This window comes from Bufo bufo, chromosome 1 (assembly GCF_905171765.1).
Source record: "Bufo bufo chromosome 1, aBufBuf1.1, whole genome shotgun sequence".
Classification (NCBI taxonomy): domain Eukaryota; kingdom Metazoa; phylum Chordata; class Amphibia; order Anura; family Bufonidae; genus Bufo; species Bufo bufo.
The window spans coordinates 80,227,184-80,245,679 of NC_053389.1; positions in this window are offsets into that span (position 1 = coordinate 80,227,184).

The following is an 18,496-nucleotide window of genomic DNA, read 5'->3' on the forward strand; positions in this document are numbered from 1 at the left end:
TTCCCAGTATCCGCTCTTATTCTGTATATATGGGCACTGCACAGTACCACTTCTGTCCTGTATACTGGGTGTAATTCTAAGTATCTGATCTTATTCTATATATATGGACTTTGCACAGTACCACTTCTTTTGTCCTGTATACTGGGTGTAATTCTCAGTATCCGCTCTTATTCTGTATATATGGGCACTGCACAGTACTACTTCTCCTGTCCTGTATACTGGGTGTAATTCTCAGTATCTGATCTTATTCTATATATATGGACTTTTTATTAGAAAACTTAACAGAGATCTTACAGAAATCATACAAAAACATTTCCAATAAAATAACTTAGCCCGACCAGTCACCCTCCCCCTCCCTTCCCCCTACACTCATAATATCCACTCATACTCATCCATACACTATTTACATATTTACAAAAGCGCAAAATAAACAAACAAATATAAACATAAACATATTTACATATATTTACATACCCTTCACCCACCCACATATAGCACAAAAAGCCGATCTCCCAACAGAAGTTCAAAAGAGGAAACCTCGAGCTTCTTCAATCCCAAAGTTCAATTCCCCAGTAGGACGTGGTTAATCGACTTGATAGACAGACATAACAAATTTATTTTTTATTTTTTAATGAATTTTATATATTTTTTATTTTTTTTCTCCTCCCCCCTTATACCCTCCACCCAACCTAACTAGCCTCAAAAACCACTAGACCGTAAAACAAACTATCTATACACAATTTATAATACTATATAATACTATAATATATATATTATTATTTTATTATTATTATTATTATTATTATTATTATTATTATTATTATAATATATATATATTTTTTTTTATCAATATATAAATATCATACACATGTCATACCATTATCTTATAATTCATTGCCAAAACATAGACAATACCTAAAGCCAAAATCAACTTTACAGCTATGGTTCAGTGCCTGTAAACCAAACCATCATGTTTCATCTCAAAACAAAACAAAAGGCTAAGAAAGTGTCAAACTAGCCCACCACTGGGATTGAGGACTACTGAGTTAGGGTACCCCGAAACAAAAGCCCCTCTACAGTTGAGAGGCCTTGGGGGGACCCAACCTTTCGTTCTCAAGAGAGAGTACCTTATCCAGGTCACCCCTGATGCTCCTATACACCGTCTCCACTGGGAGGACTTTATGACCCGTCGATACTAAACACCTTGCGCACCAAGTGTGATACGTGACCACTGCGATGACTAGGAATAAAGTGCAATGGTCCCGACCACCTAAGTCTTTAAACGCACCATAGGCCCACTCTGCATAGGACAGGGCAGCCAGCCTAGGCCAGACGATGGAAGCTCCCACCCTTTTGTAGACCTCTATATTGAAAGGACAGTGAAGTAAGAAATGGTCTATGCTTTCCAGCATAGCACCGCACTCCTCCTGGGGACAACCCCTTTCCTCAGAGTTTCTACACTTCACATTATCCCTTACATATAGCTTACCATGGAAGCAACGCCAAGCCACATCCCAAACTTTCAAGGGGATCCTTGCCGAATTTAATAAGGTCAACCCACCCTCTAGATCCTGACTTGGGCAATCCCTCAAGGCCAACGGAGGTTGAAAGAAAGTAGACAGAACCTTAAAATCAAGGGTGAACCTCGACATGGTCTCTATCTCCCCTCTCCCAAGCCCACATCGCCTTATAATTCTCAGAAACGGGGCAACATAAGCCGGGAGATATCCCTGCCTTGACGAGCAAAGGTCTTTCACACGCCCTCCTGTCTCCCATTCCTGGAAGAAGGGCCTAAACCATTCCCTACAGGAATTTACCCACCAAGGAGCCCTCTCCATCCAGAGGTTTGCAATGTTGGCTTTCAAAAAAGTATTCGTTAAGAATACTACTGGGTTGACCATATCCAACCCACCTAGTCTCCTTGGTCTGTAAGTGACCTCTCTCTTGACTAGGTTCAGCCTGTTTCCCCATAACATCTGGAAAAAGAGAGTCTGTAGACCGTTCCCCAGAGAGGCCCTGGCAGGACACAAACAGTGCCCAAGTACAATAGTACCGGGATCAGATAAGCTTTACACAGGTGAACCCTTTCCCTGAGGGTCAAATACCAACCCTTCCAGCGGTCCACCTTTTTGACCGTCATCTTTCAGTCTGCCTTCCCAATTTTTTTGATGATAGTCCACATCCTGGCCAAAATTGATGCCGAGAACCTTTACCATTTTCTGAGGCTCTGGGAGAGTGTCCTGGAGATCAAAATCAGGATCTTCTCCCAGCCATAGAGTCTCACATTTATCACGGTTGATCCGAGACCCAGAAACCTCTGAATAGCGGTCCACTTCCGACATCACCCACCCCACCTCCTCACTAGAAGAGGCGAAAATAGTGACATCATCCGCGTACGCTATCACCCTCAGAGGCGGCCCCCTTGCCCCCGCCAGTTCCATCCCCACCCCTGCCAACAGTCCGCGATCTACCCTTCTAATGAAGGGATCGTTCTCAAACACGTATAGCAAGGGGCTTAAGGGACATCCCTGACAGACGCCGGAAGCCACCTCAAAAGCCTGCCCCAACCAGCTATTGACTAACGGGAAACTCTCAGCCCCTTGTACAAAACTTTCAGCCAATTTACAAAACTCCCCAGCAGACCATACCACAAGAGGACGGACCACAGGTACTCGTGATTCACCCGGTCAAAGGCTTTAGCCTGATCTAAAGACAAAAGAAACCCCTTCCAAAGGCCCGCCCTGCCCTGCTCTACAGCCTCTCGGATACTGAGAACGGCGCTAAAGGCGCTCCGACCAGGAACTGTGCAGTGCTGAGCCCCCGAAAGAAGCTTCGGTGCAAACTTCACCAATCTATTGAAAAGTATTTTCGCCAGGATCTTTCTGTCCGTATTGAGAAGCGATATGGGCCTCCAATTCTCAATACGGGATGGGTCTTTACCCTTTGACAGAATAATCAGAGCTGACTTACCCATTGACTTTGGTAAAGTGCCCGAGGAAAGACACTCATTAAAGACCTCAGTCAACAGAGGAACTAACTGTTCCTTGAAAGTCCTGTACCACTCTGATGTTAAGCCATCTGGACCTGGCGATTTCTTGGGCCTAAGCCCTTCAATGGCCAGTCTCACTTCCTCTTCCCTGATTGGTTCAGACAAAACGGCAAGAGATGGGTCCATTCCTGCCCTGGGAACCGCCTCAGCAAAGAAAGCTGAAAACTTGTCCCGATCTAGTTCTTCCCTACCCAAGAGGTGAGAGTAGAAAGACCTGACAACCTCCAGGATCCCTGATTTGGACCTGTTCAGGGATCCTGTACTATCAATCAGGCCTGTCACCAACTTACTTCTTACTGACATCCTGCAGTTGCCATAAGGGTCGGGCGAGCGGTACTTCCCGAAATCCCTCTCAGCAACCAAAGATGCGTACCTATCCTACTGACACCTCTTAAGCAAGGACTTCACACGGGAGATATCCTCGCGGCTACCTCCTGTCGAGACGAGACTTTCAAGTTTCTTCCTCAGTTCCTGGTACAGATGATTTTTGTCCTGGCTCCTGAGGTACGAGAGCTCTCGGAAAAACCTCGCCGTCCTTGTTTTGAACATCTCCCACCACTCTGACTTACTGTTACAGAGGTCCACCAATGGTTCCTGGCCCTGAAAAAACTCCTCAAAGGATTGTCTTATTGCCGCATCTTCTAGGAGAGATGAATTCAGCTTCCATAAACCCTTACCAATACAGGAGGTCTCTGCAACATTCAAAGAAAAACGAATTAAACTGTGAAAACCACTTCCTCAGTTTTTAAGACCGAAAAAACAGCTTCCCACTTCAAATAAAACCTATCTATCCTAGACCTTCTACTACCTTGATGAAAGGTGAAGTCCATGTGGTCTGGCTTATGCCTCAAATGAGCATCCACCAGACTAGCTTCCTCAACTATCTTACTCAGTGCGACGCCATCAGAATCCAGCCTGACTTTGGAGCCTCCCCTGTCACAGACTCTTGTCACATTGTTGAAGTCTCCACCAAAGATCACCTGACGGCTGGAAAAAAGGTATGGTTTAATCCTCATGAGAAGACATTTGCGGTCCCACATGGTTTGTGGACCATAGATGTTAATGAGCCTTAGCTCTTGTCCTCTCATGAGCACATCCAGGATCAGGCACCTTCCCATTTCTAGTTCGATTACTTTCCTGCATTCCACTCTCCCAGCGGTTTTAAAAAGTACCGCTACCCCGCTACGTGGCTCGGCCGCAAGAGACCAGAAGGATGGACCATGGTGCCACTCACTCCTCGCTTTCTCTATTAACTCTGTGGAAGTCAACCAGGTCTCTTGCAAAAATAAAACATCAGCATCAAGACGGCTGAAAAAAATCAAAGGTCACATAACGAGCCACGTCTGACTTAATGCTAGTAACGTTAATGCTTGCTAGCGCCAACGGGGTGAGTTCCGCCATCATAAGTGATTGAACTAGATAGCTTTCTTCTTACCCCTCCCACTACCCTCACCATCACCATCATCAGACCCCTCGCTTTCCTTTTGTCTTTTTAAGCAATGTGAAACATCCATTTCACACTTATCTTTGCCCGCAGGATCTGACTTAGCCCCCGCTCCAGAAGATGGAATATGCCCTGAAGGGTCGGACCCGGCAGCCTGCGAAGAAACCCTATCGCCCCCCGGCACTGCATCCCTCGCACCCTCATCAGCCAAGTTAGCCGTAGAGGTGTCACTCAGGACACAGTACCGGTTGGAGACCTCCACAAGAGGGGCCCCGGCCAAAACCTCCCTCGGTATCTGGTCTAGGGAGAGTGGGATGGACGGATCCCACTCAAGAGAGGCCTTCCTGCCCTCTCCCTTCTTGTTTTTATTCTTACCCCGCTTGTTCCTCCTCCTCTCCAACCATTCACCACGCTCCTCGTCCACATTCTCCCCACCTGAGGAGGCAGAAACAGCGGAGAGGTCAGCCTCTTCAGATTGAACTCCGGGGTCCCCATCATCACCGCTGTCACCCGAGTCACTATTGACCAGATCCTCAGCCAGGGGACCAGTTAAGGGATCAGCTGCCTCCTGCTCCCTCATCTTACGGCGTTGTTTCCGCCGCCTGGCCTTAGCTGCTGTAACTCGCTTATTCTTACTAACCGGATCCTTTTTGCTTCCTCCAGTGCCAGAAGCCCTAGCACTTGTCCCCTCGCCAGCCTGCCCAGTCCTGGCAGCAGATTCTTCCCCCAACTACAGGCTCAGCCTCGCGGCTAGTACCTGCCTGGTTCTGAGCCTGGTTGTCAAAGGCAAGCGGACAGCGGCTAAACGGATGACCCAGGTCACCACACAGATTACACCTTATCCGCCGACAGGTTGCGGCAAGATGGTCATTCCCCCCGCATTTCACGCACTTCTGGGTCTTACACTGTGCACTAAAATGCGTGGGGTCGCCGCACCTGTGGAAGACCTTTGGCTGCCCCTGGTAGAAGACCATTATCCGATCCCTCCCTTTAAAGGCCGAGGAGGGGATATGGGTAACAGAATTTCCCTGGGCCCTCAACATCATGTTAAAGGTCCAGGCCCCTGACCAAATACTGTGCTCGTCCAAGACCTTGGCTGGATAGCCCACCTCACCATAACGACCTAACCAAGTTGCTATATCAACACAAGAGAGAGACTCATTACAAGTTAGCACGGTCACTCTCTTCACCATGGTCTGGCGGGTGATGGCCTGGACGGCAAAACCTCGCCAATCCGGGGTGTTCTTTGTCAGCTCATATCTGGACCAGAGGAGCTCAAGCCCCTCTGGCCGGACAAAGCTGACGTCAAAGAACTTGGTCGCGTAGGGATGGATGAGTGCAAAGATCTCTTTTGCCTCAAAGCCCATCCACAGGAGAAGCTCCACAACAACCTTTCTGGAAGGTGCTGCTTCCTCACCTTCCCAAACCAGACGGGCCACATTCCTACGGTCCCCCCCGGCTGTGGGGTGAGTCCAAATGGTCCCATCCCCTCTTTTCTCTCGGAAGGCTCTCAGCCCATGTCTCTCCGTCCAGAAAGACAGGTTGACCAGTTCACCCTCTACCTGTATGGAGGTCCCAGTGCCTTCCTTCAAGGCCCCCACAAGGCGCCGTTGCAAGTTACCTTTGCCAGATCCTGCGGGCAAAGAATCCCCTGCTCCCCCTTTCACGGCATCTGCAAAAGTTATTTTTGCTTCCGCCAGTATCTTTTTCCTCTTATTTTCCTCCCTTACTCTCTCCTCCTCTGCTTCCTCCCTTTGGAGCAACTCCAACTCCTCTAAAGACAAAACCCTGTCATCATATTCTTCCATGTCTACATTACTATCTTGCACTACATTTCCACTTGCCTTGCCATTCGCACTCAATTCGCACCCGCATTTGTATTAGTTCCCGCACTCCCACCACCATTCTGGCCTCCTTTCACACCACCATGCATACCACTCACGCCACTATTCATACCACTCTTACCCCCTTTTTCTGGGACCCCACCACTTACTCCCCCCAGACTGGTCGGGCCCCCCCCCCTCATTTGGGGTTACAGCAGTTACTTTGGTTTTCTTTGATTTTCCAATGGAAGTGGCGACACTATGTTCAGTATCATCGGATTTGGGGTTAGATTCATCGCCTACAGCAGTTGCAGGGGATGTCTCACCCCCCTCACCCTCAACCAACATCATGTCCTTGTCACGGCCATGGTTATGGCCGTGACTCCTTTACCGCATGCGTTTGCCTGCGGTCTGGTTTAGTTGTTCAACCACAGGTGAGGGCCGCTAGTGTGTAGCCTCACTTGTGGTTGCCGCGGGCAACAAGTAGTTGGGTATTGTCGCAGTAGAGCAGCCTGAGCTGGTGCTAGGCAGCTTGCGGCAATGTGCATGCGGTTTCACCTAGCAACCTCTCTGTTAGGTGTGTGTGTATGTTATGCACTTTGTATGTCTGGTGTGCACTAGGTTTATGTTAGGTGTGCACTGTGACACTTCCCTTCACTGTGGCTGCCCGTGGCAACGTTTGGTATGTGTACATGTGGTGGCAGTGTCTCGGCCTTCTGGCTGACTCCTAGGACATGGTTGCCACCCATGTCATTGCCTGCGGTAACAGCTACAGTGTGATGTGCATTTGGACACTTCCCCTTTAAGTGGTTTCACTCCCTGTTAGTGTTGGAAGGGTTAATTCCCTCTCCTGTTTGTGTCTGTGTGGGTGTGGCCACTTTGGGCTATAAAGCCTCTTTGGAGATCTGAAGCTGAGTGGTTCTTCAGCCATGCTTTGCTGGAGAAACCCTCCTGGTATATCCATCTGCCAGTGGGGGCCACCCTTGTGGTCATAAACAAATTGTTATGTATTGTTTATTCACAATGTTATGAGGATGTGTTTGTGTGTCATGTCTATTCTTTGCAGTGTATGGTTTCCTGGTGTCCTGTGTGGTGTGTGTGCTCTGTCGTTTGTGTTGGTGGACAGCAGCACTGATACTTGGGTCCCAGGCCTTGTGTCTGTGGCAGGTGGGTGTTAGTACTAGTTGCACTTACCTGCCATTGCCATATGCCTGTTTCCGTTTTCCCTGTCTTTATAGTTTGGACATCTTTAGACTCCTGTTTCTCCATGTCCAGGAGGAACAGGTAGTCTACCCAGCTCCTAGCGTAGGGACCGGCGGAGGGCAAGTAGGGACCCGAGGTTCCAGAGCATGAGTCCTCCTACCTTCAAGGTCGGCTAATGTCGCTAGGAGTTAGGGTCAGATTAGGGAGGCAATAGGAGGTGACCTGCTCCCTAGTTCTGTGGTTCTGGCCAAGACGTGACTACCATCCTCTGTCATCGCACGGCTGACGGTTTTCCCCATCCTCAGCCGTGACAGTCCTCCACCATGTCCTGCTGTGCCTTGTCATTTTTTCCAACAGCAATTTTTCTATTGTCGCCATCACCTCCTCGGATTTTAATGACGCTTTTGTAGCCCTCATCACCCCTTTCTCCGCAGAAGGGGTTCCCTTTCTCCTTGTCCGCCACCAAAGAACTGTCCCGCCCTGTATGTCCCAGCTCCACTTCAGAAGCTGGGCCGGGCCAAGCAGCGGGTTCTAGGAGTGTGTATACCATGACCTCCTTCTCCGTGATTTTACTTTTGTCTTTACTCTTCCTTGTTTTTACCATTTCATCTTCAGGAATGTCATCATTTCCAAAGTACAGTTTTCCTACTGGAGATTCTAGTTGTTTAATTTTTTCAATTATCAGTGCTCCAGCAAACCCTCCTTCCTCCCCAGACGCTGTTTCCTGGCTCCAGGAAGGTTCCCCCTGCCCTGCTGGCAGGGTGTCGTCCCCAGAATCTTCACCTACTAGGGTCTTACTCTGGCTCCTGATCCGCGGCCCTAACGGACCAGGGGTACCAGACCCAGACCCTGACATGCTTTCCAAACGACTTTCATTCTAGAACTACTCCATAAACGGGCCGCCATTTTTTTCTATTGCCAACTGTTGCTCCTCCAAAGTCACTATCACCTCTTCTAGCTTGTTCAGCTTAGAGGAGAGAGTGGCTTTCTTACGTTTGGGCAATAAGCTCTCCTGTATTTTCACATTTTTGTGTTCTAATTTGACTCTCCTCAATTATTTTTTAACCTCTTCATACACCCTTAGATAATAAACTACTCTGGAAGCCAGAATAGCCGGGGTTTCAGTGGGGCCCTGTACCCCCCCCAATTATAGATAGCCTTTAGTTCTTTATTTTTTTGCTGACACCCCTCAGGGTGAGACATACCAGACCCTCCAGGGCGAGATACAGACATGCCAGACTCACGTACCTTCACCCCAGCCCTGGCCATCTCTGCCTCAAATCCCACATTCTTAGAGGACTTTGCTGGCGCCTTCTCTGCTTGTTTACCTGCTACTTTGCCAACCACTTGCTCAGCGGCAGACATCTTCATACAACAGGGCTTAGCCACATGAGAGCCAGCCTGGTCCAAAGAGGAGTCAAGGCTGCTCCCCTTTCTCATGCTGCCCCGGACTTTCCCTGAAAGCCGGGTTTCAGAGCCACTCTTCTACATACCGCCCCTCTCTGGAGCACTTGACTGCTTAACTTGGGCATCATGCCGCTTACCTCCCGGCTGCGACACTGTCCCCAGTCTCTTCACACATTCAGGCTCTGCGCCCGGTCTTTCTGTGGCTTCTCCTTCCCTCTCCACTACCCGCAGCACAGGCACTTCCTCTCCATCGCCGCAGCTCCGTCATGGCCGCCCGGCATAGAGCGCTGGGCGGCCGCAGCCCAGGTGTCCATGCTGGGAAAAAGCACCACCCCCTGGGGAAAGGGCAGCACTCTCCCCAGCAATCCTTGATCACCTCCTGGTTCTCCTGCAGAAGCACAGCAAAGCAGAGCAGACACACACACACACACACACCAGGAAACAGGAACAGGAAGGAACAGCAGCTCCTCCCACCACTTCTCCTGTCCTGTATACTGGGTGTAATTCTCAGTATCTGATCTTATTCTATATATATGGACACTACACAGTACCACTTCTCTTATCTTGTATACTGGGTGTAATTCTCAATATCTGATCTTATTCTATATATATGGACACTGCACAGTACCACTTCTCTTATCTTGTATACTGGGTGTAATTCTCAGTATCTGATCTTATTCTATATATATGGACACTGCACAGTACCACTTCTCTTGTTCTGTATACTGGGTGTAATTCTCAGTATATGCTCTTATTTTGTATATATACACACTGCACAGTACCACTTCTCCTGTCCTGTATACTGGGTGTAATTCTCAGTATATGCTCTTATTCTGTATATATGAACACTGCACAGTACCACTTCTCCTGTCCTGTATACTGGGTGTAATTCTCACTATCTCCTCCTATTCTGTATATATGAACACTGCACAGTACCACTTCTCCTGTCCTGTATGCTATGTTGAATTTTCAGTATCTGCTCTCATTCTGTATATATGGATACTGCACAGGGATCTAAGGAAAAGGTTTGAATTAAAGGGACAATCGAGGAGTTTATTTCCCATGGTGCTGCTATTATTTTTTTATTTTTTTTTATACTGGACAGCCTGTTTAGTTTTGGGATCTTTGTGATTCAAGGGCATTACACTGATGGTGTAATGTGGGCCATGGTCTTTAAAAAGGGTCAGAGTGGATATCTATTAGTGATGAGCAGCAGGGGCAATATTCGAATTCGGGATATTTCACTAATATTTTGGAGAATATTCATCATATATTCGAGAATTCGCGGTTATATTCTTGATTGCGAAAATCAGCAATGTAATATGTGCGTATTGTGCGCACAATACAGGCGTGGATCACTTTTGCTACATTTTTCAAGCTGCTTGAATTTCCCTGAGACTGGAGAAAATGGTTGCACGGCAGAACATTACAATAGCTTCTCCAATATATTTGCGATTGCAAAAATCGCCAATTAATGATGCGCATATTTTGGTGCAATACGTGCAACTTCACATTTTAGCAGGTCTGACAACATATTACTGATTGGTGCACTAGGTATTGTTGTGACATCACAGCACTATGTCTGTAGCATGTATGTATGGACAGCAGAACCTATCAGCTACAATATATAACGATCCAACCTACACTATCTCCAACTAACTATTAGTGATGAGTGGCAGTGATCATATTCGAATTCGCGATATTTCGCGAATTTTTTGTAGAATATTCCGCGAATATTCACGAATTCGAATATTCGTTATATTCGAAAAAAATATATTTGAAAAATTGGCAATGTAATGAACGCGTAATATGCAAATATTACGCGATCAATACAGGCGTGGGTCAAAAAGGAATATATAGCTCTAACTTCGATCCAGTGCTATATGAAAGTTTTTTTTGAATATTCGGCATTGACCAGGGGTAGGCAACTTTCCTATTGGTTGCTAGGGATGTTGCGAAGCTCAGACAAAGATATTGCTGCCTTCTCATTGGCCCACAAGCAAGAAGCAGGGAGGGATCATGGGTTCAGATGAAAAAAAATCTAGAATATTCACGAATATGATTATATAGCACAATATTTTAAATCTTAGTGAATTCTCGAAGTGGCGATATTCGCGATTAAAATTCACAATTAGAATATTCGCACCCAACACTAATGTCTATGAAAAAAAATTGGAAGAAAAAATGTAATACAATAAATAAGTTGTAGTAAAATAAATAGATCCTAAGGTGAATAACCAGCACAAAATTCAATTGTTCTACAGTGGGTTTAACCATGGATAATTCCCCAAGTTTGACTACAGATTTTACTCTTTGCATTGCAAATTCTAAAATCTCAGGCCAGATCTACAATTTTTTTTTGTCATTTCACCTTTTGCCCCAGGCAGCAGGAAGGCGAGGGACATAGGTGCACCCCTGGTCTGAATTCTATAATCATGATCACATAAGAGGAGTTTCCACACTGACCTGGAAAACCCTACAGCTGCTGCCATCTCAGTGTGATACTTTTACCTTTAGGAGTCACATAGATGAGAATATGACACAACTCTTCCCAGCACTGCTCAGTGGGCGAGATAATTGTTTAGGTGTATAGCAGAAGTACAATGATGTAATAACTGAAGAATGTGGAAACACCCATTTGTCACAAGCCTTAACAGATACAAGAGAAGGTTCTTCTAGACTTCTAGACACTTGGACCAGACTGAAGAACTGCTTGGGAGATAAAGCAGCTTTTCGAAACATTTCAAGCAAGACGGTATACCAAGACTATCAAGACTAACTCCAGCTTCTCCTCCCAATTGAGAGCTTTAAAGTATGGCATGATATATATATATATATATATATATATATATATATATTTATTGTTTCTTAGCATTATGTCATAATATTTAATGATGGAAATATACCTTTAACTTTTTGCTTCCTTTAGCTTCATTTACACTTCATCATTCAGGATCCAAAACTTTCGTATAGAAAAGATCTTGACTCTGTTACCAATTGTATTCCATAGGGGCTAATGAGAGATCCATGTTTCTGCATACAAACTTATTTTCCAATATGTGGCATGCTCTACTGCAGGGATGGCCAACCTATGGCTCTCCAGCTGTTTCAAAACTACAACTCCCAGCATGCCCAGACTTGCCTTCAGCCTACAGCAGGGCATGGTGGGAGATGTAGTTTTACAACAGCTGGAGAGCCACATGTTAGCCATCCATGCTCTACTGGATGCAGTGTGATGGCTATATTTTTAATCAAAGTCAATACAAACTGAAAATAGTCTGTATTTCTCCTAACTCCATCATAAACATGCACGATCATATATGCAGGTTTTTAAAATGGGGGGATGAAAATCTGTCACTTTCAGATCCCTGACTTTCAGAGTTACTGAAATCCTACATTGCCGATCTTCATTCTCCTTAAATCTGCCATCAGAGAGAGTGGAGAGGTCGCATACATGTTAAATAATCCACAAATCCCACTGTAATCAGCAGCTTATCTGATATGGGTCATTTATGTTTGTGCTTCTGATGCAGCTAGAGATCTGTCTCTTCAGCTCACTTGAGGTTATATTTTTAATAGATTATTGAGCACATTGCAGAAGTTTAATGGATGGAGTAACTGCTTTAAAAATTGTGCCATAATTATAAAGCCTCTTTCACACGGGCGAGATTTCCACGCGAGTGCAATGCGTGAGGTGAACGCATTGCACCCGCACTGAATCCGGACCCATTCATTTCTATGGGGCTGTGGACATGAGCGGTGATTTTCACGCATCACTTGTGCGTTGCGTGAAAATCGCTGCAAGCTCTATTTTGTGCGTTTTTCATGCAACGCAGGCCCCATAGAAGTGAATGGGGCTGCATGAAAATCGCAAGCATCCACAAGCAAGTGAGGATGCGGTGCGATTTTCATGTATGGTTGCTAGGAGATGATCGGGATGGGGACCCGATCATTATTATTTTCCCTTATAACATGGTTAAAAGGGAAAATAATAGAATTCTTAATACAGAATGCTTAGTAAAATAGTGATGGTGTCACGGCGGACGTGCACTCAGACTAACAGTAAAACCACCAACCAGGCTCTAGGCGAGAGGTAGGGGAAGGGTCACCTCCTAACTTATCCCTGACCTCTCTCCCTGCACTGCTCAGCCCACATGCAGACCTTTGTGGTAGGTATGATGTGTCCACGTGCCTGGACTGAAACACCCTAAATTCCCTGAGATGGTGAAGAGGGGAAATAGGAGCAGCCTGCTCGCACAGAACCTGGATGGGAGAGATGACACCAAACAATCAAACAAGAAACCACACTTATCTCTCTGCGCTGGAACAGACAACCTTCCTCTCTAGCTTCCAAGACCAAAGTGATTAATATAATCCGCTCAGAGCACTGGGGTGGAGTACTATTTAAACTCATAACCCCACCCAGTGCACAAGATGGGAGGCGGATCCAGCACGGCTCCAAAACAAAACACTAAACTCGTGCTGCTATTCTGGCCGACCTCCGCACACCGTCAGGACGGGGCATGACAGTACCCCCCCTTCTACGGGTGACCTACGGACACCCCGGACCAACCTTATCCGGAAGGGACCTATGAAAAGCCCTCACCAGTTGGCTGGCGTTGACATCTAGCGCCGGAACCCACGTCCTCTCCTCAGGGCCGTATCCCCTCCAGTGCACCAGGTACTGAAGAGAACCCCAAAGAATTCTAGAGTCGAGAATCAAGGAGATCTCGAACTCCAAGTTTCCCTCGACCAGAAGAGAAGGAGGAGGCAATGGCGATGGTTCCACTGGTTTCACATATTTTTTTAATAACGACCTGTGGAACACATCATGGATCCTCCAAGTCTGCGCAAGATCCAGCCGAAACGCTACAGGATTGATCACCGCAGAAATTTTATACGGACCAATAAATCTTCGACCCAGTTTCCAAGATGGCACCCTCAACTTGATATTCTTAGTGGACAACCATACCAGATCACCCACACACAGGTCCGGACCAGTCACACGTCTCTTGTCAGCCATTCGTTTATACCTCTCACCCATCTTCTCCAAATTCCCTTGAATCCTCCGCCAGATGGAGGATAAGGCAGAAGAGAATCTCTCCTCCTCTGGCATCCCAGAGGAACCAGTCCCAGAAAAGGTACCAAACTGAGGATGGAAACCGTATGCGCCGAAAAATGGCGACTTACCCGTGGACTCCTGCCTACGGTTATTCAATGCAAATTCTACATATATATATTTATTGTTTCTTAGCATTATGTCATAATATTTAATGATGGAAATATACCTTTAACTTTTTGCTTCCTTTAGCTTCATTTACACTTCATCATTCAGGATCCAAAACTTTCGTATAGAAAAGATCTTGACTCTGTTACCAATTGAATTCCATAGGGGCTAATGAGAGATCCATGTTTCTGCATACAAACTTATTTTCCAATATGTGGCATGCTCTACTGCAGGGATGGCCAACCTATGGCTCTCCAGCTGTTTCAAAACTACAACTCCCAGCATGCCCAGACTTGCCTTCAGCCTACAGCAGGGCATGGTGGGAGTTGTAGTTTTACAACAGCTGGAGAGCCACATGTTAGCCATCCCTGCTCTACTGGATGCAGTGTGATGGCTATATTTTTAATCAAAGTCAATACAAACTGAAAATAGTCTGTATTTCTCCTAACTCCATCATAAACATGCACGATCATATATGCAGGTTTTTAAAATGGGGGGATGAAAATTTGTCACTTTCAGATCCCTGACTTTCAGAGTTACTGAAATCCTACATTGCCGATCTTCATTCTCCTTAAATCTGCCATCAGAGAGAGTAGAGAGGTCCCATACATGTTAAATAATCCACAAATCCCACTGTAATCAGCAGCTTATCTGATATGGGTCATTTATGTTTGTGCTTCTGATGCAGCTAGAGATCTGTCTCTTCAGCTCACTTGAGGTTATATTTTTAATAGATTATTGAGCACATTGCAGAAGTTTAATGGATGGAGTAACTGCTTTAATAATTGTGCCATAATTATAAGGCCTCTTTCACACGGGCGAGATTTCCACGCGAGTGCAATGCGTGAGGTAAACGCATTGCACCCGCACTGAATCCGGACCCATTCATTTCTATGGGGCTGTGGACATGAGCGGTGATTTTCACGCATCACTTGTGCGTTGCGTGAAAATCGCTGCAAGCTCTATTTTGTGCATTTTTCATGCAACGCAGGCCCCATAGAAGTGAATGGGGCTGCGTGAAAAATCGCAAGCATCCACAAGCAAGTGAGGATGCGGTGCGATTTTCATGCATGGTTGCTAGGAGATGATCGGGATGGGGACCCGATCATTATTATTTTCCCTTATAACATGGTTAAAAGGGAAAATAATAGAATTCTTAATACAGAATGCTTAGTAAAATAGTGATGGTGTCACGGCGGACGTGCACTCAGACTAACAGTAAAACCACCAACCAGGCTCTAGGCGAGAGGTAGGGGAAGGGTCACCTCCTAACTTATCCCTGACCTCTCTCCCTGCACTGCTCAGCCCACATGCAGACCTTTGTGGTAGGTATGATGTGTCCACATGCCTGGACTGAAACACCCTAAATTCCCTGAGATGGTGAAGAGGGGAAATAGGAGCAACCTGCTCGCACAGAACCTGGATGGGAGAGATGACACCAAACAATCAAACAAGAAACCACACTTATCTCTCTGCGCTGGAACAGACAACCTTCCTCTCTAGCTTCCAAGACCAAAGTGATTAATATAATCCGCTGAGAGCACTGGGGTGGAGTACTATTTAAACTCATAACCCCACCCAGTGCACAAGATGGGAGGTGGATCCAGCACGGCTCCAAAACAAAACACTAAACTCGTGCTGCTATTCTGGCCGACCTCCGCACACCGTCAGGACGGGGCATGACAGTACCCCCCCTTCTACGGGTGACCTACGGACACCCCGGACCAACCTTATCCGGAAGGGACCTATGAAAAGCCCTCACCAGTTGGCTGGCGTTGACATCTAGCGCCGGAACCCACGTCCATCCGCTCCAGTGCACCAGGTACTGAAGAGAACCCCAAAGAATTCTAGAGTCGAGAATCAAGGAGATCTCGAACTCCAAGTTTCCCTCGACCAGAAGAGAAGGAGGAGGCAATGGCGATGGTTCCACTGGTTTCACATATTTTTTTAATAACGACCTGTGGAACACATCATGGATCCTCCAAGTCTGCGCAAGATCCAGCCGAAACGCTACAGGATTGATCACCGCAGAAATTTTATACGGACCAATAAATCTTCGACCCAGTTTCCAAGATGGCACCCTCAACTTGATATTCTTAGTGGACAACCATACCAGATCACCCACACACAGGTCCGGACCAGTCACACGTCTCTTGTCAGCCATTCGTTTATACCTCTCACCCATCTTCTCCAAATTCCCTTGAATCCTCCGCCAGATGGAGGATAAGGCAGAAGAGAATCTCTCCTCCTCTGGCATCCCAGAGGAACCAGTCCCAGAAAAGGTACCAAACTGAGGATGGAAACCGTATGCGCAAAAAAATGGCGACTTACCCGTGGACTCCTGCCTACGGTTATTCAATGCAAATTCTGCTAAGGACAAGAATGAGGACCTGTCCTCCTGATTCTCAGCCACAAAACACCTCAAGTAGGTCTCCAGGTTTTGATTAGTACGCTCCGTCTGACCATTCGACTGCGGATGAAAAGCCGAAGAGAAAGAAAGTTGAATGCCAAGCCGAGAGCAGAACGCCCTCCAAAACCTGGAGACAAACTGCGTGTCCTTATCAGAGACCACATCCGAAGGAATACCATGCAATTTCACAATATTATCCACATGTGAATCACCCACCCTTAAGTGAATACCATGAACAATGTGAGTAAGGCTTCTTTGAGAAAGAGGGGAAGAATCAATTGCAAAAACACGAATCTCGTTCTCTAAAGTGCAAGTACTTAGTCCTAAATCTTGAAGGAAAAGAAAGTCAATTAGGTTTACACCAGCACCACAATCAAGGAACACCTCTAAAAAAACATTTCTTGACTCCAGCGCCACCATAGCTGGAAGGAGAAAATGGGAACTGCAGGGAGCTTTCATACCTGCCTGCTCCACCACACCATTCATGCTACCAAGTGTCAGGGAAGTTTTTTTTTCTTTTTCCTCTACCACCTGTGGTTTAACATAAGGACAAGCAAAAACAAAATGATCACTCTTTTCACAATAGTAACATAGTTTGTGCGATTTCCTAAAGTGTCTACTATCCAAATGGAAAGAAATCTGACCCAATTGCATGGGTTCTTCCGCTACCACCGCGATACCTGTAACATCACCCGTGGAGGCAGTAGAGACTAAACCACTCACAGAAGGGATACCTCGTGCAGGAGAAGCCCTATATCTCTCTCTGATACGTCTGTCTAGCCATACTGCTAACGACATGACGTTCTCCAAAGAGCCTGAGTATTCATGAAAAGCAAGGGCATCCTTCAGTCTTTCAGATAACCCCTGACAAAACTGGCTACGTAACGCAGGATCATTCCACTCTGATTCAGTAGCCCATCTCCTGAATTCAACACAATAAGCCTCTGCAGTATGTTCCCCCTGAAATAAATTACGAAATCTGCCATCGAGACACGATCTGGGTCATCGTAGATCAATCCCAGAGCCTTAAAAAATTCCTCCACCGACCGGAGGGCCTGAGAACCAGGCGGCAGAGAAAAGGCCCAGGATTGCACGTCCCCTTTAAGCAGAGAAATAATTATTCCTATCCTCTGACCCACATCACCTGATGAAGATGGACGCAGCCGAAAGTACAATTTGCAGGACTCTCTAAAATGGACAAAGTCATCCGTACCCCCTGAAAATCGCTCAGGAAGAGCCACTTTAGTCTCCACACAAACTTGACCTCCACCTGATGCCAGAGCACTCTGACACCGTGCGACCGAACCATGCAGCTCCACAACCTCTAGGGATAGCCCCTGCATGCGGTCAACCTGGATGGGAGAGATGACAACAAACAATCAAACAAGAAACCACACTTATCTCTTTGCGCTGGAACAGACAACCTTCCTCTCTAGCTTCCAAGACCAAAGTGATTAATATAATCCGCTCAGAGCACTGGGGTGGAGTGCTATTTAAACTCATAACTAGGGATGAGCGAACCCGAACTGTGAAGTTCGGGTACGTACCGAATTTTGGGGTGTCCGTGACACGGACCCGAACCCGAACGTTTTCGTAAAAGTCCGGGTTCGGGTTCGGTGTTCGGCGCTTTCTTGGCGCTTTTTGAAAGGCTGCAAAGCAGCCAATCAACAAGCGTCATACTACTTGCCCCAAGAGGCCATCACAGTCTTCCCTTCTATTGGCATGGCAGTGATTGGCCAGTGCAGCATGTGACCCAGCCTCTATATAAGCTTGGGTCACATAGCGCTGCACGTCACTCTGCTATGATCAGTATAGGGAGAGGTTGCAGCTGCGACGTTAGGACGAGATTAGGCAGATTAACTCCTCCAAAAGACTTCATTCTGTGATCGATCTGCAGCTGTGGATCATTGAAGTGCTATTATTGACTTGCTCA